At 40.7% G+C, this 22,721-nt stretch overlaps 1 protein-coding gene across 28 annotated transcripts in view; it reads left to right on the top strand.

Annotated features, from left to right (window-relative positions):
* Positions 1–22,721, top strand: part of ZBTB20 (zinc finger and BTB domain containing 20) — a 520,201-nt gene that overhangs the window by 323,908 nt on the left and 173,572 nt on the right. For 26 of the 28 annotated variants that reach the window (XM_035115408.3, XM_088668206.1, XM_035115410.3 and 23 more), the window contains one exon: positions 22,469–22,529. The exons of the other annotated variants lie outside the window; for them this stretch is intronic. The gene's annotated coding sequence lies outside the window, so the exon portion shown is untranslated. The remainder of the gene's footprint in view (positions 1–22,468; positions 22,530–22,721) is intronic. 28 annotated transcript variants of the gene reach the window in all.

The raw sequence follows: 22,721 nt of genomic DNA, 5'->3' as shown, positions 1-22,721 counted from the left end.
CGCAAACACCTTGCGAGTCAAACGTTTTGGCTCCCAAATGCTGCATCCCCAGAAGTGAGTGTTCCAGTTTGCAAACATTTTTTGGAACCCAAACGTCCGATGTGGCTTCCGATTGGCTGCAGGAGCTTCCTGCAGCCATTCAGAAGCCGTGCCTTGGTTTCTGAACGTTTTGGAAGTCGAATGGACTTCCAGAACGGATTCCGTTCGACTTCTGAGGTGGTACTGTAATAAGTTTCCTACATCAGCAAGGGGTTGGATATGATGAATTCTGTGATTCTATGTGTTCTGTCCTCATGTTGAGACCTAAAGGGAGACAAAAGTTGGCCTCAGGATAGGAGACATGTCTCACAGTATGCAGTCTCAAGCCCTATTTTTTCACCCAATGATATTTAGCCTGCCCCCTCACAGCTTAAGGGACCTATAAATTATTGGCTTTGAGCATGTGAGTCCTTACACATCTGTGAGGCAAAGTCATTCCCTTTTTCAGCCTAGTAGAAGTTTCCTTAATGGCTTGGGCAAGGGGACCTCTCTTAAGGTCTAGTGTTATTGTGTGAACCTAGAGTTTTTTGAGCTTACTGGATGGATGCAGCCTACCAAAATCATCCTTTGAGCCCAAGGCAAGGGTCTGCAGTTCACACTTTTAAGACCCCACTGCTGTACCCCATCTTCTCATGCCAGGTGCACTCCAACTAAGAATGGCCACAGCGTCTCACACTATGGTTTGGCTATTGGGTCTAAACCTCAGACTTGCAGATTCCCTTGTCTCCCTCTCTTGTCTTCATCACTCATGTGCTCCTGTATCCTATTCAGTTTGGAGTAAAATACAGTTGGTGTCATGAGTTCATTTGGGATTGGGTTTAGATTGGCAGCCTCTGACACAGGATGAGGAGGAAGAAATGACGGGGGAACTTAATAGTAGGGATCTTGGTTGCAGGAGGGGTGATCTCCCCTTTCAGCTCTGACTTCAACCACTTATGAAGGGGGAGGGGGAACCAGTGCCAGTTTCCTCTCTCCCTGTCCCAGGAAAGCCTCAGTGAAGTCTGAGGCTTCACAGAGAGCTTTGAGCAGCTGCAGGGTTGGGGGGGGGGCAGAATGGAGGTGGCAGCAGATGAACAGGAATCATGAACCGAAGGGTACAGTCTTGTAACCTAGGACCAGGCCCTGCAATCCACCCACCCTAAAGGAGCATGGGCTTGCAATCCTGACATCACACAGGGCAAGCAAGTTTTGCAAGTGACTGCCCCACACCTCACTCCTTTGAACCTCTAGTTGTGTGTTTGTGGGAGGGAGAAATTTGCACTTTCCCTCCAACCGTAACTGGAAACTCATTTCAAACACTGAAACAGTGTTTTGCTGTTTCAAGTGCAAGAGCAAACTCTAGTTTGTCCAAACAAGGAAACTGGGTAGCAAATCACATCATGTAATAAATTATTGATGCATAACATGGGAGGAGGGAGAACACATGCATGAAGTTTATGTTCCATGTGAACCGGTCCTATATCTCTATATTCCATGGCTACTATTCTCTACTCTCTGATGCTTTGGAAAACTGACTCTTGGAAGCTGAATTATTTGTGTAGAATACATAAATATAAGGAAATTTGGTTACTGTGCACAATTTATTTGTAAGCGTAGCATTTTGACTTCCTTGGTTGCAAAACAGGATTCTTATCTTTATAGAATCTAGAGTGCTGCTTCTGGTGTTGTAAACAAGAGTACAGTGGAATATAAGAGACAAAGAAGAAGAATTGGCTTTAAGGGACAAAGATAAGGAGTAAAATATAAAGCTCTCTCTTTTTGGCTCTGAGAATGAACACATGATTAGATTAAGTCATTTTGCTGGAGCTGTCTGAAATATTTTAGCACCCATTCACAGCCTATGAAAATGGCTGAGAGCTTCACATTTCAAAAACACTAATAGCAAAATTAATCTGCCATTATACAAGTTTTGCCTTTATTTTTCAGTCTGAGGTTTGTTTCACATGGTTTTGTGGTGGATTTCTTGTGGTTGTTGCTGCTTTGCTTTATGCTCCAAACATTAGTAATGACTGAAACTTTCATTGCTTGCAGTAAATACCAGATTACTCAGTCACATTGCAGCTTTTCAGGTTGTGCAGCGCCAAATTCTGCAACATGAACATACTCCTCAGTAGAGGGCAAGCCTTTTCCAACACTGTACTTTGCAGCTGAACACATCTGTGCTGGACATTAACTCCAATATATCCCTGAGTCTTGGACTGCAGTTCCTTTGTATTTCAGCTATAAAAGGGGATATTACCTCTCTACCTCTCCATGTATATTTTGAGGCTTAATTAATGAATGTTTGCCAAGAGCCTCAAGCTCATTGAATGAATGTCCCTATATAAAGGCATAGAATTATTATTGCTGTTATTATTAACTGTATGCCTAAGACAATGGTGTTTGCACATGTAAGTAATTACAATGCACTTCAAGGCATTCTGTTTTGCAATGCTTTTCTCTCCATTTCCTGCAAATCAAATTACTGTGGGATAGATTTGATTTCCACATCATTTTGAAAATACTTTCTTTTTCTTTTTTTAATTTCCTTTGTATTAATTTTTTCAAAGTTCAAAATACAAGCATCCATGACTAAATGCTTGAAACTAAACAACCCTTCCCCCCCAAGCATAACAGAATTAAGAACATCATAAGATGATATGCTGCTAAACAGTGTAAATCATACATAACAAACATGGCTGTAGCAATATATTTCATCCATATCCAAACCACTAATAAGAACTGTTTATTCAAATAAAAAAATAGCTGCTTCGTTGTTTTTATTGCAAGAGAGGTGATGGAGGAAGAGAATCAGAAATTCATTTCTAACTGAAACGAAACAGTATAATGGCCCGGTTCTGATGCATGGCACAAGAGCAAATCAGCATACAGCAGCTGCACTATCCCATAACATCATGAACAAAGGTTCAATGAACAGAAGAGTGGGCACAACATCTGTGTAGCAGGGCAGTGAGAATGGAGTTGGAGGGAGTTGGACTCTATTTCCCATATACTGGTAGCAGTTCTGCACCTTTTACAACTTCAGCAGGGGCTCTGCTTACCCTACTATTAAGATGTTATAGAAGAGGCGTATTTTACTCATAACTTGTCCCCTTCTGGGCCCACCACCTACCAACATCTAAGAAATACAGTGGTACCTTGTTTCTCAAACTTAATCAGTTCCGGAAGTCCGTTCCAAAACCAAAGCATTCCAAAACCAAGGTGCGCTTTCCCATAGAAAGTAATGCAAAACAGATTAATCCATTCCAGACTTTTAAAAACAACCCCTAAAGTAGCAATTTCACATTAATTTAACTATCTAACGAGACAATTGATCCATAAAATGAAAGCAATAACCAATGTACTGTACTATAAAATAAATAAGACAGTATTGTAGATGATAAAAATTTAAATTACATTTTTTCTCTTACCTTCACTGATGATAGTCATTGTTTGGATGGGGGGCCTTTATGCATTTCCACAGTCACAATCAATCAATCAGTAGCTGAACTGGGTTCCACACAGTCACAAAAACAATTTAACAGAAAAAGCCTCAAAAACGCAAAATAAATAGCAAAAACAAAACTGCCAAACTTAATCCATTCCGGAAGTCAGTTTGACTTCCAAAATGTTTGAAAACCAAGGCGCAGCTTCTGATTGGAGCAGACGCCCCAGAAACAATAACCGACAGCCGCATCGGACGTTCAACTTCCGGGTTTTTGGCGTTTGGGAACCAAGGCATTTGAGAACCAAGATACCACTGTACTGAATCCAGTGCAAAGACTATGTTGGCTCAGGCCACTTCTATCAATGCTGCAGCTAAATATGATGGCCACAAGATAAACAAATGACCCTCCCCACTTGTTGAGGTGATCTAATGTTTCAGATCCTGCCACACTCATCATTGTGGTTGGCAGTGATTTGGATAGTCCCCCCTTCCCATGGTGCTCCCTTGAAGGATTGTCCATCCACCATATGCAGGCCTTGGGCCAGGCAGTCAAGACCAGGCTCCCTCAACCTTGGCCCTCCAGATATTTGAGACTACAATTTCCAGTATCCCTGACCACTGGTTCTGCTAGCTAGGGATCATGGGAGTTGTAGGCCAAAAACATCTGGAGGGCCGGGGTTGAGGAAGGCTGGTCAAGACTACACTATTTTATCAGGCGATTGTTGATGTGTGTGTGTTTTGCGGGGGTGGGGGTGGCAGTTGTTCCTTCTTTTTTATTGTTCTATTTTTTAACTTTTGATTTGTTAACCATCCTGGGGGACTTTGAACAGAAAGACAGCTTATAAATGTTTTTTTAAAAAATAGATTGTAAAGTATTCACTTTTAAAAATTCCAAATCTTGCACTTAGATTTTCAATTTAATAAAATTTCTATTACTGCTAATATTGTAGCATTCACTGATAAAGTCAGATTAGTGACAAGCAAACTCTTCTTGGCTTTACAGAGATATGGATCGGTATTTATGAGCCATGTTGGAGATCAGTTGAGAAAATGTTTTAAGGGTTCTGACTGGATCATAATATTTTGTGTGTGTGTGTGTGTGTGCCTTTTCTTTCTCAGAACCATGCAGTTTTACTTCAGAATTTGTTGTTGAGGTTGTAGGGATGTGTGAGAAATTTTGGCTTGGCTCGCATTTTAATACAGCTCTACCCAATTCACACTTCCTGAAACAATACATGAATTGAAACAGAGATATCCATTGAAGTTTGCAATTTTCCACATTTTGCAGTGTAGTTCTCGAACCGGAAATGTGTATGTGTATATATATTAAGTGAAAATAACATACAAAACAGATTCTGTTACAGAAAATTGCTCATTAAATTGTTTATATTAGGCAAGATGGCATACAAATTTGTTTATATTGGGAGAAATGAGTACTCAAATGCAGATGAATTCTCATTAGGACTTTTAAAAAATCACAAACTGTTGTGGAAGCATGGAAAACTGAAAACTCGAGCCAAGTCATTTTTCTGTAAATTATATGTGCAGTTCTGGTCAACTGAAGGAAATGCCATTTTTTTGTGGAGAGTAAGCAGTTAAAATAATCCGTTTCTGAGTCTGTGCCTATAAAGGCTGTGGCTTTGAGAGCCTAGTCTGATTAATGTAGGCCTGTGCAAGTGCAAAATTTGTGCATAAAGTTGCAGCAATGTGGCCATTTGCATTTTGAGTAAAGTAAGAATTTAAGGGCATGGAATTTTCTTCATAATACATCTAAGCGTTGCAAACTGGGGCGCGGGGGGAAGGGGATCCATTATTCCATCTCTATTATTTCCTACATTTGGAAGCATCAGTGTTTGGCATTAAATCTGCCACCTTGATATGAGTCGACCCTGATATGAGTGCCACCTTGATATGAGTGCCACCTTGATATGAGTCGACCCTGATGTTTTAATGTTGAGTGTGCATGTATCATAGGAGTACGTTTGGTCCCAAGATCATCAAAAATATTTGTATTTATTCCATCAACTACCATCATGAAACACAGACTATTTTAAAAGGGAAGCACCTCAAGCCTAATAAGGTAAAGGGACCCCTGACCATTAGGTCCAGTCGTGACCGACTCTGGGGTTGCGCGCTCATCTCGCATTATTGGCCGAGGGAGCCGGCGTATAGCTTCCAGGTCATGTGGCCAGCATGACAAAGCTGCTTCTGGCAAACCAGAGCAGCACATGGAAACGCCGTTTACCTTCCCGCTGTAGCGGTTCCTATTTATCTACTTGCATTTTAACGTGCTTTCGAGCTGCTAGGTTGGCAGGAGCTGGGACCAAGCAACGGGAGCTCACCCCGTCATAGGGATTCGAACCGCCGACCTTCTGATCAGCAAGCCCTAGGCTCAGTGGTTTAACCACAGCGCCACCTGGGTCCCTAATAGTCCCTAATAGTTGTGGTCAAATGGAGAGACTTCTAAATGAAGCTTGTTGACTACTTTTGAGTATTTTTACTTCTTTCCTGTAAGCTGAAGTGTGGCTTGGGAAATGCTACCAATACTTTATTTTTAGTATTTATTAAAGCTTTTATTTATTTATTCTGGGCTAATGAAATTTACAGAGTATCTTACAGAAAAGGAAAGCCCTCCACCACCCTCGTCTGTGTAGCAAGACTCTTTGTTTGTTTTTGTAAAACATCTCCACAAAAAAATGCTAAGTTGGGAACTTGGAAGGGCATTCTGTATCACAGAGGTACTCTCTGACAGTGCTTGGTCTCTGAAGTACTCCCAGTGCAGACTCGCCCTGAAGCTTAAAGCTTAAAACCATGACAGGGTAAAAGACATGGGGAAGTTAGAAGAGCTTCATCTGGAAACCTCCCTGGGGTTCTCAATATCTGAGTAGGTAGATGCATATGGATAGATTGGATACATATGGATAGATTGCTTCCTAAGGTACCCTGGCCTCAAGCTGTGAAAATAAACTGGGAACCAGTGAAGACTGGCAAATGGCGTGCATGATACGCTAATATTGCCCAGTCCCTAAGTTAATGTTCTCACAGCCACATCCTGGCTTCATGGTTGAAAGCAGTATGCTTTTGAATACTAGTTGATCAAAACTACAGGAGGGGAGGGTGTTCTTGCACTCGGATCCTACTTGCAGGATCTCATAGGCGTGGCTACTGTGAGAGCTGGATGCTGAATTAGAAGGGCCATTGTCCCCATTCCAGAAGGCTGTACTGAAGTTTCAAGACCACGAGGCAGCCATTATAGCACAGTGTCAGATCTAAGTGGCAATGTTTCTGTTCCTTGCCTCCTGGTCTAATCCTTTTGTTTCCAAATGAAAGGTGGAAGGGAAAGGGGTGCAGAAGGTGGCTCCTCTATGTAAAATTAATCAGTAAGAAGGATCATGCATTCAGAGGTTCACTGCACACATAAGCAGGGTGGGGGGTGGGGAAACAGTTGTATATTTCCCTCTTTATTTCTTTTATTTTAGCAGCACAGATTATTTATTAACTGAATGATTGTTTCAGTCTGTCTGCAGTCTCAAGATTTTGCTACATTTCATGCATAGCTTTATCACATTTCCTAATTCAGCTTCAGGCTATCACATTTGGGATGGTTTTCATGCTCCTTTTTTTTGTATGGAGTCCAACAAAAATAATGATAAATTAATGTAAAAATGCCTGTTTCCCTGGATTTTCTTTTTTTTCTTTTTGCCCTAAAGAATACGTATGTTGGAAAGTTAGCACCCACATCCATTTTATTAATTTTAGGATGGGAGAGAGAGAGAGAGAATCAGCCATTGTTTCAAATCCAGAAGATGCTGTTTTTAATGCTATACTGAATCCTGGGGACAAGCCTTAATGATGGCATGAAAGCTGAACCTGTGTTGTTCTGGCCTAAAGCCAAGTCTTTTGATTGGAGCTGAAGTGACACCTTCAGTTCCTCTTCTCAGATCAACTCAGTAATTTACTTGTCTTTCGTAGTCCCATGTGTTTTGTATTGTTTCCAGCTTTTTCATACTATGGTGGTTTAAATAGTCCTGGGTTTTAACCTTGCAAGATCTCTTCTGCTTAAAGCTACAATCCTATACATACCTACCAGTAGCTGGAAATAAGTCCCATTAAGCAGAGTAGGATTTACTTCTGAGAAACATGCATAGGATTACACGAGTTTTTGGTATCCATGAATAGTTGTGTGAACTTATAGCAAATGTGAAAGGATTTGATTAAATCTGAAAAGGCTGAAGGCTGAGATGCCAATTGCTTTTTGAGAGTTCAGTCTTGCAAGATTTCTCCAACCTGTTGAATGCTATGCTATAATTCCTCCAAGTGGTATTGTATATTTAGGGCTGCTGAGTATTCTCCAGAAGCCTTCCTTCCTATGCTTCTGTGGCTCTTCCAAAGAATGGAGGTGTACTGTCTGTAGATACAGGTGCTTAATATACATTTCCTTATATTATTGTTGAAATGATTTATTATGGTCACAGGCCAGAAATAATACATCTCCTTATAGAGAATAATAATAATAATAATAATAATAATTTATTTATTTATTTATACCCCGCCCATCTGGCCAGGTTCCCCCAGCCACTCTGGGCGGCTTCCAACAAAATATTAAAATACAGAAATCCATCAAACATTAAAAGCTTCCCTAAACAGGGCTGCCTTGAGATGCCCTCTAAAGGTCTGGTAGTTGTTGTTCTCTTTGACCTCTGGTGGGAGGGCATTCCACAGGCAGAGTTGTTGTTCTTGGGGTTTCTCAGGGGACCTGATCTCCAGGTCTTTTGCTTCGGACCCCAACCCCTTCTCCCCACTTTAAAACACATTTAAGTGAGAGCTCAGTTACCCACCATCTCATTTTGCCCAGAGGCTGTATGGGATTACCCTAAGCCTGCTGATAGCCCCTTCATGTATATGGCTCACATTGTTTGGCTATATAAATGAAGCAAAGGTGTCATTTTCTTTATTGAAACGAAGGCAAAAGATTTTTTCCAAATGCAGAGACAGGTAGTGAAGCATCTTTCACTGACAGTACTAACACTATGATCATTATTCATTGGGAAAATGCACTCATGCATAATGCCCAAATTGCTATCACATGGAAAAAAGTATCTCACATTGTATACCATACTCTGCTTATGATATACTGAAGAATGCATTTTTTCCACTTCCCCATATGTAGTGATATTGAAGCTGATATTGAAGTAAAACACATTTACATGTAGTTGTAAATAAATATTCACATATACTTGTACATTGATAAACAATGTAGTTTTCATAGAGGGAGAGAATACAAGTGCTGAATGAAGTTTTGAGTAAGCAACTCAGTAGGGAAAATATACACAATTGTTTGTGCAGATATTCCCAGATTGTGAAAATGCACACATAAATGATGTATCACACATCAGAGAAAAACATTGAGTACACCCAGTACAGTCATCACACCTTGAAAATTGACATAAAATTTTAAGCCAATATGAATATAGCACTCCTAAAAGCCTAATCGAGTCGATTGCACCACAGCCAGGTACATCTGTTCTCAGCACTAACCGTTATCATTAACATAAAACACTTAAAATCACTAAGCTTCAAGTCTGGGGACAGATTATTCCAAGAAGAATCTGCTAAATAGATTTTAGCAGTGCAGCAAGTGGGGACCTTGGCTACATTAGACTTATACGTTTTTGCATCTCAAAGGCCTGTGAACTGTTTTCAGAGGAACAGCCTGAATTAAGAATAACGCTCACACTGTATAGCAATTTCTTTATCACTGTTTAAATATGGAAGTAAAAGCCTTGAAGCTGTATGAATAGAACTTAAAAATATCAAACTGAAAAAAATGGTTTTGGAATGTTATTTTTTTTTAAGTGCATTTCATTAAAAGTCACCAAGGTGTAAAACTGAACACCGAATATAGGACGTAGTAAGAGTGCACTTTAGGGTATTTGGGTTGTGGGTGGCTAGAAGTCTTACCCGTTATTTTCCCGGCCCCAAAGGAGCGTTTGAGAAATCGCTAGCCTCTTTCTGTTTACGTCAGGTGTTGTGTGCTGGATATATGGCACTAGGGCTGCAAATCTCTAGTGCCACTGAAATCAATAGGGCATATTCCCTGGAAGATGCATGTGGGTTAGTAGTTTTACTCTTTGAAAAAGAGGTCAAAGCAGAGGATTTGTTCTATTACCTCCTTGGTTCATTTATGTTTGTTTGCATTTCTAGTGTGATTTTACCTTTCTTGTGGGGATGGAGCAGAGTGAGACGTATGGACTACTGATGAAATGCACTAACCAAAATATTTTTATCTTCTATCTGTATAACTTTTAATAAAAGAAAAACCCTAGTTTGCATTGATTCATAACTGATTGAGATTGATTATTACAAGCTTTGTCTGGAGTCATGAAGGTAAAATAAAAATGACAAAGAGTGCTGGAGCACTTAGCTGTTTTGTTTGTATTTTTGGCATGAGCTTTTGTATATACAGCAGCTGATTTCAGATTCAAGATGGATGATTAACCTACCATTGATGATCTCTAAAAACCATTCAGAAGCTGTGGGGAACTGAGGCTGCTCCAGCTTCTTTCAGATCTGCCTTTTATAGGCAGCACTGTAGGTCCACTTTCTAGCAAGTGGGTCTCATTCAGGGGAGCATACCTCTGAGTGAAAGTCTTTAGGATCCAGGGCAAAGCTAGAAGGGGAAAAAATCCAAGCAATGAGAATAGGCAACACACTCCAAAAGTTTAGAAGCAAAACGCAGCAGAGAGAAGAGACAATAATCAGAAAGAGAAGAGGGATCAAGAGAAACTGTAGCATGTGTATGCCACTAGTGGAAATGAGCCAGACAAAAGAGACATGTTAAAAGTGGAGAGATAATGACAGGAGCAACAGTAGTTAGATGACAAGCTGGAACCGGATCAAGGGGACAAGTAGAAGGATTGGGAGAGGACAAGAAACGGGACACTACCTACAGGGGCTGAAGAAGTCATAGAATGAGTGGTAGCATGTAAAGCCAGTAGAGGAGTAACAGCTGCTGCAAAACCAGAACAAATAATATGAATCTTATACAGAAAAAACATGGCAATATCCTGAGTTAAGAAGGAAGAGACAGTGGGGCAGACTTCAAGAGTGAGTTAAAAGTAGCAAAAAACAAAACAACAATGAGGATTCCCAGAAGTCAAAGAAGAATAGTACTGCTTCTTGACAAAAGAAAGAGAAGATGAAAAAGAAGAAAGAACAAATTTATAATTAACACAAATCAATCCATTTCTTAGTCTGCTTCCAAAGACTAACACAGGAATGGAGATAGCAAATGCAAAGAGTAAACCACAGCTCAGGGCAAGAGCAGAACTCAGTTGAGGTGGGACATGAGCCACACCAAAAGAGTAGCAAAATTAATTTGAGATTTCATATCAAAAGAAGTGATAGAAGAGAGAAAATGACAACCAGGAGAATCAAGCAGATCATCCAGATGAATATTGCAGTGCCCAAGTACCAAAGCAGGAATATTATCTGGAGGAAGAAAAAAAACAGTGAGCCAGGAACCAAAACCCCATATAAAGGATAAAAGAGGGCCAAGTGGGCAATAAAAAACTGCAACGCACAAAAGCAGTAGGGAGTAAGATGAAGAGTGTGGTGGGAAGAGGCTGAAACTGTAGACAAAAGAAGCCAACCCACCACCACCCGGCCCTCCAATTGACCAGTATGAGAAAATGATGAACTTCCTGCCTGTTAACCATTTATACACTTTCCAAGATGTTGGAGCCAAATGGTCCAACTTAATGAATAATATGTTTCTCTTATATTGCAGTGTTTTGGCGCCACGTGAAGCTTGCCATCTTTTTAACTTGCCTTACTACTGTGCCAGGCATAAATTTAGCAGGTGAAGTAGTTCCTGGCATGAAGATAAAAGTGATGAGGAAAAAATGTGGCAGCTTAATTTCTTCTTCTTTGTCTTCGTCTTCATCTTCTTCTGCATACTAGGATGCTGTTCTAAAGGCCGAGGATCAGGAACGATATTTTAAAAACTGGCAACCCTAATTAACATCACTGATGCATTGAGCCAACAGTATAATGCTAATATAAAATTGAGGCTTCCCTGCTGAAGCCTTGCATCAGAGAGAGATCGAGAGATCATCTATTAGGACTTTGTGGCAGGACAAGCCAATCTGATAGTTGATATGTTTGCAGCAGGCTACTACATCCATAATCCAGGATTTCTGACGTAGGGATAAAAGGAATAAACTTTTTGCAAGGGGAAAAAAGCTAATAAAGTTGCCAGGAACAGATATTTTGTAATCTGTGCTAAATATCTGCTGGAAAAACATGAGCAGCAACGAAGCTGAGAAGACACTAAAAGAAATTCAGGGCAAAGTGCCAGACGCCCAGACGGAAGCAGAATGTGGACCAAAAAGATTGCGACAATCGGGTAATTATGGTTTATGAATTTCAGCTTTAATCTGTAGTTCAGTGAATCCTGATTAAATATCTGTTAAACACAATTAAAGTTTGTTTTTGTATTTCACCGTCTTGATCAGAATAATTAGAGACTGCGTGTTTCATGTCAAAAGTAGCAAGAGGAATTTAGTGAATGAACATCGTTTTTAAAAGCCATTTGTAGCACCAGCTGTTGGCATTATTTTATATTTTAGTGTTATCAGCATAAAGATGGGCCTTCTTGGCAATGAATGTTTTCCAGCAGGACAAGAATGTTTCTGCCTATAGTGGAATGCCAATGGAAAGTGGGGGGAAAGAGCTGGTCATAAGACACCACTTGAAAAATGCCAGATAAGCTGCTAGTCCTCAGAAGTTACAACACATGCAAATAGTTGGAAAGGGGAAAAAATGATGCAAGCAGATTACCTGGCAAGTTCTTTTCTGTCAAAGTTGAATTGGGAAATGGAAAGGAACAATGTAGATGATGTACCTCAAGAGATACATAAAGTGGTACCTCGAGTAACAAACACCTCAGGTTACAAACTCTGGAAGAGTTACCTCGAGTTGAGAACCTAACCGCAGGGTGAGAATGGGAAAAGTGTGCAGCAAGAGGCCCCATTAGTGAAAGCACGCCTCTCGTTAAGAACAGTTTCAGGTTAAGAACGGACCTCCGGAACAAATTAAGATCATAACTAGAGGTACCACTGTAATTGTAGGGCAGCTTTCACCCACCCGGTGTCCTCCAGATGTTTTAGACTACAGCTCTCACCAGCTGTATTGACTGGGGCAGATGGGAATTATAGTCATAATAATAATAATATTTATTATTTATACCCCACCGATTGGTGCTGTGGTCTAAACCACAGAGCCTAGGGCTTGCCGATCAGAAGGTCAGTGGTTCAAATCCCCGCGACGGGATGCGCTCCTGTTGCTGGGTCCCAGCTCCTGCCAACCTAGCAGTTCAAAAGCACATCAAAGTACAAGTAGATAAATAGATACCGCTGCGGCAGAAAGGTAAACAGCATTTCTGTTCACTGCTCTGGCTTCGCCAGAAGCGGCTTAGTCATGCTGGCCACATGACCCAGAAGCTGTACGCCGGCTCCCTCAGCCAGTAAAGCGAGATGAGCGCCGCAACCCCAGAGTCGTCTGTGACTGGGCCTAATGGTCAGGGGAAACAGGGCTGCCTTCAGATGTCTCCTAAAAGGCTGGTAGTTGTTTTTTCGTTTGACATCTGGTGGGAGGGTGTTCCACAGGGCGGGAGCCACTACCGAGAAGGCCCTCTGCCTGGTTCCCTGTAACTTGGCTTCTTGCAGCGAGGGAACTGCCAGAAGGCCCTCGGTGCTGGACCTCAGGGTCCAGGCAAAACGATGGGGGTGGAGACACTCCTTCAGGTATACTGGACCAAGGCCATTTAGGGCTTTAAAGGTCAGCACCAACACTTCAAAATGTGCTCAGAAACATACTGGGAGCCAATGTAGGTATTTCAAGACCAGTGTTATGTGGTCTTGGTGGCTGCTCCCAGTCACAGTCTAGCTGCTGCAGTCTGGATTAGTTGTAGTTTCCGGGTCACCTTCAAAGGTAGTCCCATGTAGAGAGCATTGCAGTAGTCCAAGCGGGAGATAACTAAAGCATGCACCACTCTGGTGAGACAGTCTGTGGGTAGATAGGGTCTCAGCCTGCGTACCAGATGGAGCTGGTAAACAGCTTCCCTGGACACAGAATTGACCTGCGCCTCCATGGACAGCTGTGAGTCCAAAATGACTCCCAGGCTGTGCACCTGGTCCTTCAGGGGCACAGTTGCCCCATTCAGGACCAGGGAGTCCTCCACACACACAACCTCCTGTCCCCCAAAAACAGTACTTCTGTCTTGTCAGGATTCAACCTCAATCTGTTAGCCACCATCCATCCTCCAACCGCCTCTGGTCACTCACATAGGACCTTCACCGACTTCACTGGTTCTGATTTGAAAGAGAGGTAGAGCTGGGTATCATCCGCATACTGATGAACACCCAGCCCAAACCATCTGATGATCTCTCCCAGCGGCTTCATGTAGATGTTTAAAAGCATGGGGGAGAGGACGGAACCCTGAGGCACCCCACAAGTGAGAGCCCAGGGGTCTGAGCACTCATCCCCCACCATCACTTTCTGAACACGGCCCAGGAGGAAGGAGCGGAACCACTGTATAACAGTGCCCCCAGCTCCTAAACCCTCTAGACGGTCCAGAAGGATGTTATGGTTGAGGTTATCAAAAGCCGCTGAGAGATCCAGCAGAACTAGGACAGCTCTCACCTTTTTCCCTAGCCCGCTGGAGATCATCGACCAGCGCGACCAAGACCAAAAGATCTTGAGGGCACCAGGCTGATGTTGGCTGTTGTAGAGAGCCATCTGTTTGCTACATCTGGAGGGCACCAGGTTGGGGACCACTGCTTTTGGGAGCCATTTGTTTACCTTGTGATCCTGGTTAAGCAACCTCTTTGCAGTCTTCATAATCACAGCAATGTTTCTACTATCTCCTAACGAAGTCCTGAGATTCTGATGTACATATCTTAAATATATCAAGTTTCTCTGTAGCCAGTTCAAAGGCTATGAAGCCTACCCAGCAATTGATACAGTAACAGACTGGCCTCTTTCTTTCTCACCTGGACTTGGATCATCGCTGCAAGAGATAACATTGTGCCTTGAATTCTGTTCTTAGGAGTCTTTTTTATGAGTCATTTGCTACGGAAGATAAACCTGATTGCATTTATGTTTGACTCAAACCACTACACTAGACTCAAATTGTCATATGCACTAATGCTAGGCAGACTTCATTTAATTGTATTTCTTTTTATGCTGTCTTTCCTCCAAGAAGCTAAGGGTGATCTTATACTTTAACCTCATAACAGTCTTTCAGTGTAGGTTAAGCTGAGAGTTAATGACTTGCCCAAAGTCTCCCACTGAGATTTATGGCGAAGTCCCAATTTCTAAAGCAAAAGGAATGAAAGGGTAAGTGGTGCTGAACCATCTCCCTGCAGCCTCTCCTCTCAACTCTAGTCCCTAACCCAGGCTCTGAACTGCCTGCACAGTGGGGGATAAACTCTGGTGTGAGGGGAGCTGCAGGAAGTGCCCCTCAGGTTCAGTGCCCCCCTCTCACCTTGCACTTTTGTTATTAAAGCATGCCCTATCACTTAGTTTATATATTGCGTTAAAAAATCTGGGTCAATCATCATACATCTAGTATCCGTCTGAGTGGGGATTTGAATCTGGGCCTCCCTAGACTAAACCTAACTCTGCATATGTTGCACTACACCAGTGACCTACCCATTTAATGACTGAACCATTGTAGCTTGCAGTTTCCAATGAAAAGAGCATTGGCTTTTTAACTGTGTTTGGGGGGACACAGGGAGGCTTCAGTGAGAAGATCATTAATTGTATACAGTACAAGTTTCCAGGCAAGACCATTTACGCAAGAATATTATTCTCTTTTGTGATGCACAGTGGCGGGTGCTTCCTGGCCCATTCAGGGGGAGCCGTGATGAGGTACCACAGGACTCACCAGAGTTCTGAATTAACCAAGTGTACTCTTTAGAACACCATTTTGAATCCTTTGCAACATGCAGTAGTTTGGAAACTTGTGAAATAGATGAGGCTGCATGAATACTGTCCACACTCATTAAGGAGAAGCATGCCCCATTAAACACAATAGGCCTTAATTCTGAGCAAACATCCATATACATATATTTTATTTAAAAGCAATATACTTTCAGTAACACAAGTATTTTAACCCTTCTGTGTTCCCTTATAAAGGGACGCAAAAAGAAAATCCAGTCTGCAAATGACTGCAGATTTCCAAATTGGCCTTTTGGGAGAGCCACAGTGATTCTAATTCCAAAATGGAATCAAGGTTAATGGAGAAAGTGTTGAATGCAACTTTAAAATCAAAGCTATGTTTAAAGATAGCATCAAAGGCATATAAAACATGGCTGCCTTTTTATAAACTCCAAGCCCTGCAGATATGGTGCCCCTAACAGAGCAGGGAGAGAAAAGATCAAAGCAGAAACTATCATTTAAGTCTGTTTAAGCGAGAAATTATATCTAGAATCAGTCTGTGAAGACATATGTTGATGTTGAGACTTTCACAGCACTAACATTATTTACTAAAATGTGTAGTCTCTGATATGGTACAAACAATTCTATCTCACTAGGAGAAAAGGAAGGGGGCATTCACTTCAGAAAATGAAAATGAAGGTCAGCATTGACTGGCTAGTAGCAGAATGAGACTAACACATCCACATAGAAATATTGTTCTTGTTACTGAAATAACAGAATGCTGAATGTCACTGGTTTCTGTGAATGTGTGCTCTGAAACAGGATTTTTAGAATTCTTTGCTCTACTATCACCAACTGACACAGTGGATATTCTTTACCTGAGTTTGCTAGAATGTGCCTTCAAAATACATCAAGACCTTGTCCTGTCTTCTCACAGTGTTCTTTTATAATGGAAAGCAAAAGGTAGAATTCATTGCTGTCATTCAATGAAGTAGCAGGTTGTGGGGAGGGGGGCAAGTTGGGGCACAACTTTATTGAATAACAGAGCTCTAAACCTAAGCATCCAGCTCCTGGCTCAGGGACTTATTCCATGAGTATTAATGTATGATAAAGTCTCTCACACAAGTTCAACCCTCAGTGACTGCAATGTTAAGTGACGATACCCACCACAGTTCAAAAGGTGCAACAGGCAGACCTTTCAACTTAAAAAACAAGAGTTTGCATTATGATCGTTCTGCTCCTACTAGGAAGACTGGCTCCAGAAGGTGGTTGTTGAGGAGCATTGTTCAGCTTTGTGGGTTCTCCAGAACGGGGTTCTGCATGGGTTGGTTCTGTTCCCCCATGCTGTTTAACATCTGCAGAAGTCACTGAGTGGGATCATAGTGTTTTGGAATGTGTTGTCATCAGTATACTGACAACACACAGCTCTAGTTGTCCTTTTCATTTTCTGCAGGTGAGGGAGTGAATCAGTGCTTGGTTGTGATAATGGACTGGATGAGGGCTTATAAACCGAAGCTTATTCCAGACAGGACTGAGATGCTGTTGGTGGGTGGTTCTTCTGACCAGCTGAGTGGTGTGATCACATAGATTGGGGTTTTTCTTGGATCCTTTGCTGTTGAGGTACAAGTGGCTTCAGTGGTGTGAAGTGCCTTCCATAAGTTTAACTACAAGATAACTTGGCTACAGTAATATGTGCTCTGGTAACTTCAAGGCTGGAAATTAACATTGCATAAAAGTCCAGAACACCCCACTCACTGTGCATTATGAAGTAAGCTTCTCTAGAGCATCAGTCTTGTGCAGTGTCATGTTTACTGTACAAACAAATCAGCTACACTTAGTACTTTGGCCAGCCAGCAGTCAATATGGCTTGTCTTGATAAACTAGCACACAAAAGTAGATGTTGTCCCATGTTACCCAGCCAATTAGAGTGCGAGCCACCAATTACACACTATGCTGTAACAGGCATAAACTGGTAGCAAAGGAACAAATGCTGCCAGAATCTTCACATCCTTGACAGATTGTTCAAATGTTACATAGAAATGAGGAATGTAACAGCACAAGTAAGAAATGTGAGGTTTTAGTGAGTGCCATCCAGAGTACCGGAAGATTGCTATGCTAAAACAAGTTATGTGTCATTTATTTTACTGTCATTTATAAGCAGGGGTGAGAATTAAATTTCTAAAGCTTTTTTTAAAAAAGCTTCCTCTATGTATCTGTATCCCCTGAAAGAAATGTAGCTGGAGTCAGTCCGAGCCTCACCCTCCCAGGCCAGGTGGGAAAAGGCCTGCAAGGCAGGGAGCAGGTATTCCAGCACTCACAGCTGAGATGATAATATTTCTCCAGCCCTCTAATAAAACACAAATACACAACCCTGTGTGTGGGTCTGCAGCAGAGCAAATACTAGTCGAAAGCTAAGTAAGGCTGAGAACTGGCATCAATGAGAACTGATATTATTTAGCATAAAAAGTATATATTGTTTTACATTTAAGAATGTAGCTCTTAAGGCTTTACTGAAATATATAGATGCAATGGAACAATCTCTGAATATTTCTTATGAATGGATGGCTCTAGAACAAGACCATTTTCATTTGGCATTTTCTCACTTGGTCACTTTCCTGTAGTCTATATAGGGCACATCTGTATTGCAAATTTTATTTATTCTTTCCAGAATGTACTTTAAATTCATTAGCTATCTTTATAATAGTTATAGATGAAGCAGCACTTTCATTCTGAGTCCTCTGTCTACAGTGGTTTGTAACTTCTGAAATAATGACCTTTTTGGCTGAAAATTCTCATTTGTGTTTTAAGCTCAAAGTGAGTATTGTTTTGGAAAGTCTGGAAAAAGAAATCCATTAATCTATTTATGAGGACTAGACATTACAATAAGTTGTACGTGCAGTTATATTTGATGACCTACATATTCCAATAAAAGTACATTATTATTTTTCTCTGGCTTTAAAAGAAATATCAAGGACGTTTTTCTATTAAAATTTTCAAATTTCCTCAGCCTTCATTTCTTGCTTTTGCTTTTAAAAAAACCCAGAAAGAGTGTACTGGTGCAGAACCTGGTTGCTTTCAGTATGACTTTAAAAAAAAAAACTGATGTAATAACACTTAAGAAATACCTTACAAGTGGCAAGATGATGTAACTATTAAAAGAATACTCCTGTCTAAAATGGTGGCTGTGTGTTAAAATCCAATGATAATTGTGAAATGTTTAAAATGCAATCTTCAGTATTAAGTTTTTCAACATGTTGCATATCATTGAGAAATAGGTTCCATTTGACAAATCTCAGCCAATTGCTCCTGTTGCATACATGGACGTCCTGAATGAGTGACCTAATGAATGCATGCATTTATCTGTAAGCTGCCTTGAGTCCCTGTCAGGTGCATGTGCCAGGATTTTCTTGGTGATTTACATTGCAATTCTGTACATGCCTAGTCAGAAGCAGGAGTGACTGGCATGGTGAAGCAATGCTATGCTACCACCCTCCTAACTGCAGTGTCACTGTCGCTTTCAAGACCAGGCAGGAGCAGGCTGACATTGAGGTCGAGTCTGTGGGGCAAGTCAGCTCTGGCCCAATTTCAGTGCCACCATTGCTCACACTCCAGTAAGCATCAGGAACACCACTGTCAGAAGGGTGATATTACCTTCACTCCTGCTCAGAAGTGAATCCCATTGAGTTCAATATGGCTTACTGTTAGGTACATAACTATAGAACTGCACTTTTAAAGGTGACTGAAAGGAAGACCCATCTTCAGGCCGGGCTGGGAAAGACTCCCATATAAAACTGACAGAGCCACTGTCATTCAGTATAGACACTATTAAGCTAGATGGGCCAATGGCTTATTCACTATAAGGTAACTTCCTTTGTCTCAGGAAGTATTTGAGCAGATTGTTATGATTTAAACATTTTTAATATGTGAATAAAATATATGCAATGTTCTGTATTTCTGTTTACATAAGCACGATAAATTTCTCTTCCATCCACAACCCACACACTTGATTGGTTCTTTTGTTTGCAGTAAACACACTGAATTGAGTAGAGATCCTTTTCATCAGTGCGAACGAAGCCAGCGTGGAATCTATTGTGTAAACTTTGACCCCAAATTTATATGACTTCTACACAACTAGAGGGGGAGAGATAACATTGCATTGACCTAGCTTTTTACGTTTAATTATACATATTGGGCTAAAAGCTCTAAAAGTTGTTAATGTTTTAAGTCTTAGCTACTTTTGCAGTTGAAAGATCCCCCCATGATTATTTTCTGTTGTAATCAAAAGGACATTAACATGGACAGGAAATTAATCTAGCACTCTAGAGATTAATATTAATCTGGTAATGTACTGTCCTCATGATTTTGGGAATCTGTTCTCTTATGGTGCGTTATTGCAGTGTATTTATAAACTATCTAGGTAAAGGTTCCTTATGTTTAGAATATATTCTTATATATCATTTCATTTTAGCTTTCTAGAAGAATGGTGTTTGCTTTCTTTCAAATGATGTTGCATGTACAGTTAATTCTGTGTTAAGTTTAACATATTGGAAAGTCTCTTAAGGGTTACAATTTGTGGAAAATAACCATATGTTATATTTTTCTATAATGTGCCTCTTTCTGCTGCTCTGAATTCTAGTTCTTTCAAATCTATGTGTAAGCTAGGTTTCATGAAGTTGTGTGGCTGCAGCTAATACTGTACTGTATAGCAGTTGTATTGGGGGGGGGGCAGGACACCAAGGCAGGACTTCTGGAATATTGTAGCATTTAGCTTGGGCTTTTTGAAATTCCTTGCTGTTTTTATGTTCAGCAGTTTTACATGCAGTAGTCATGAGTACTTTGGGGTTATACAGTTCTAAAACAACATCACAGACACCTTGAATTTAGACATTATGTTTTGGTTTACAAAGACTCAGGTGTTGGCTTGAATGAAAAAGCAGGGTATGCATTTTTAAAAAAGTATAGTGTTTTGGTATCCGGACTGCTATGTAATGAAGCGGCCAACAGGAACGGAAAGTGTAAAATTCAAACTTGGGAACATGCATGGAAGCTACTGATTATCTTTTATGTCTGAATGGGAAATATGCTATTGGTGCTCAAAGAGATTAGTGTGAGTATAGTGTTTAAGAATAAAATGAGGCGGAGTTGGAGAGCTTCTGTAAAAATGCTTCTTAAAAAAAAATCCAGAGAGGCAATTTTCATCATGCCTTCATTGTCCCCAGAAGCATCTGCTTGGCCACTGTTGGAAAAGGAATGCTGGACTGGGTAGACTGGTCTGATCCAGCAAATCAGTTCTTACATTGTTGAAATATAACAGCCAGATATTTGCCGTAATTTAATGTAACTTTTAACAAAAATATGGAAATCAGCTAGCACAGAATCCAGCTATGTTTGCTATGTCCTCCATCTTAAGACTGTGCTAAATGTAGACCTTTTGACTTCAACATCAAGTGGGCTTTTTCTCTTTTTTCTCCCCATCTCCTTTTGCTTGGCATTCAGTCTAATAAAGAGTTCAAAAGCTTGTCCAATATTTTGAGACATTTTGGTTTGTTCTAATAAAAGTGTTACCAAATGTTGAGCTTGCAAGAGGTAGCACTGCAGGAATCTGTTCTTTCACTCTTTTAACAAAGCACTTTAGAATGATATGTGTGAACTAGGCTACTGCTTTGCTCTGCAACCCACAACTAGAAACGACATAATTGTTCATGAGTGAGCACCCATCCTGCCATGAGAAGCAGTTCACTGGAAACGTATGAGCAGACCAGCTGGCTGGGACATCTCCAACCTCCTGTTTGAAATGGAGCTTTTCCTAGTTGTGAGCCCGCTGCAGCTCTTCACAAAGTAAAGATTGTCTGGCAAGGAGTGACTGCATTTTAAATAAGAGCCTTTTGCTCTCCCTGCAGGCAGGTCTGTTAATAAGAAAGCATCCCAAGTTGGGGTGATTATTACTCATGAGTAATCACAAAGAGAAAAGGCTTAACGTGAAGCCTTACCCAGATATGATTGATGGGAAGGATTGCAGGATACAATTTCAAATGTCAGGCTGAAACCCTTCCCATTTGTAAATCAATTAATGAGGCTTGGCTTGTATTGATAATAATGACTTGTAATACATTTTCCCTTTGTATTTGTTCTCATGGCCTTACCTAACACTGAAGGTGAAATAACATATCTGTAGCTCTCTGAGGCATTTTTATTCTCTTACTTGACTTGAGATACATCACGGTCACTCACTTCCTTCTGTTTCTCACTGCTGCTCCCCACCTCAAGTAGATTGACCGAGCATAAATATTTTCCACTTCGCTTTACTTACTTATTTACTATTTTAAAAAGCATAATGGATCACAGTCTCTGAGCAGGAAGCCTGATTTTTTTTAAAAAAGAGTTACAGGTGTTTTAATGACCTTGTATGGAGAGTCTAGATGTGGAAACAAAAATGGGGATTATGGTTTGAATGATTGGGCAGACTGTGTGTCAGGAGTGTGAAGGAAACAGAGCATTGTTTGGGCATCAGTTTCTTGAGCCAAGCCTTTGTTGCAGGTTTCATAATAAGGTAGCTTCTCATAATTAAATCTGAAGAAAGTAACAAATGTGAGTAGAATGTGTTTAAGAGGTAGCTTTATTGGAGCCTCCCCCCACCCCCATTTTAGACATTTGTAGCCTTCAGTAAGATTGTAGATAGATACTGAAGAAAACAGCCCAACCCTTTTCTTATCATGTACTGGAGATGACAGACTGCAGAAACCCAATGGCATTTTATAAAGCATCGCAACAAGAACTGGGACTTGCCAGGTTCCATTTATCTAGCCAAGAATATAATTCTGTGATCTATCCCAAGGAGATTTTCAACAGAGTCTTACACTTACTGTCTGAATTAATGATACTGCTTTTTTTCCTTAGCCATTACAAAAGCCACTCTGCACTTTTATACATTATGTTAAAGTTTTTTTTGGTGTGTGAACATACTCTATAAAAACCCTTTCTGCTTCATCATTTTGACAAGCCAATTCCACTAAATCTTCCATGATCATCATGTTCTCTTTTTAACTTTTTCAATTCCAGAAAACAGCAAACATTTCTGAGTTACAAAGCACCAAACAGCTAGAGACTCACTTGCTATAAGGTAAGTCATCTCTGTAGAAGTCTGTAACAAAAAATGTAAAACCAAGTGCATTTCCAGTTATCAGCTGTACACTTAGCTTTGACAATTATGAAGAATCAATGTCTATTCAATGGGACCCGTCTCCTTGGTCTGGTAGGCACACTTTGAAAATAACATATTATGAAACTAACCTTGATAACTTTGGATCCCTCA

This window comes from Zootoca vivipara, chromosome 4, assembly GCF_965207765.1.
Source record: "Zootoca vivipara chromosome 4, rZooViv2.hap1.1, whole genome shotgun sequence".
Classification (NCBI taxonomy): domain Eukaryota; kingdom Metazoa; phylum Chordata; class Lepidosauria; order Squamata; family Lacertidae; genus Zootoca; species Zootoca vivipara.
The sequence above is the reverse complement of the archived record's forward strand: the minus strand, read 5'-3'. Positions and strand labels throughout refer to the sequence as shown.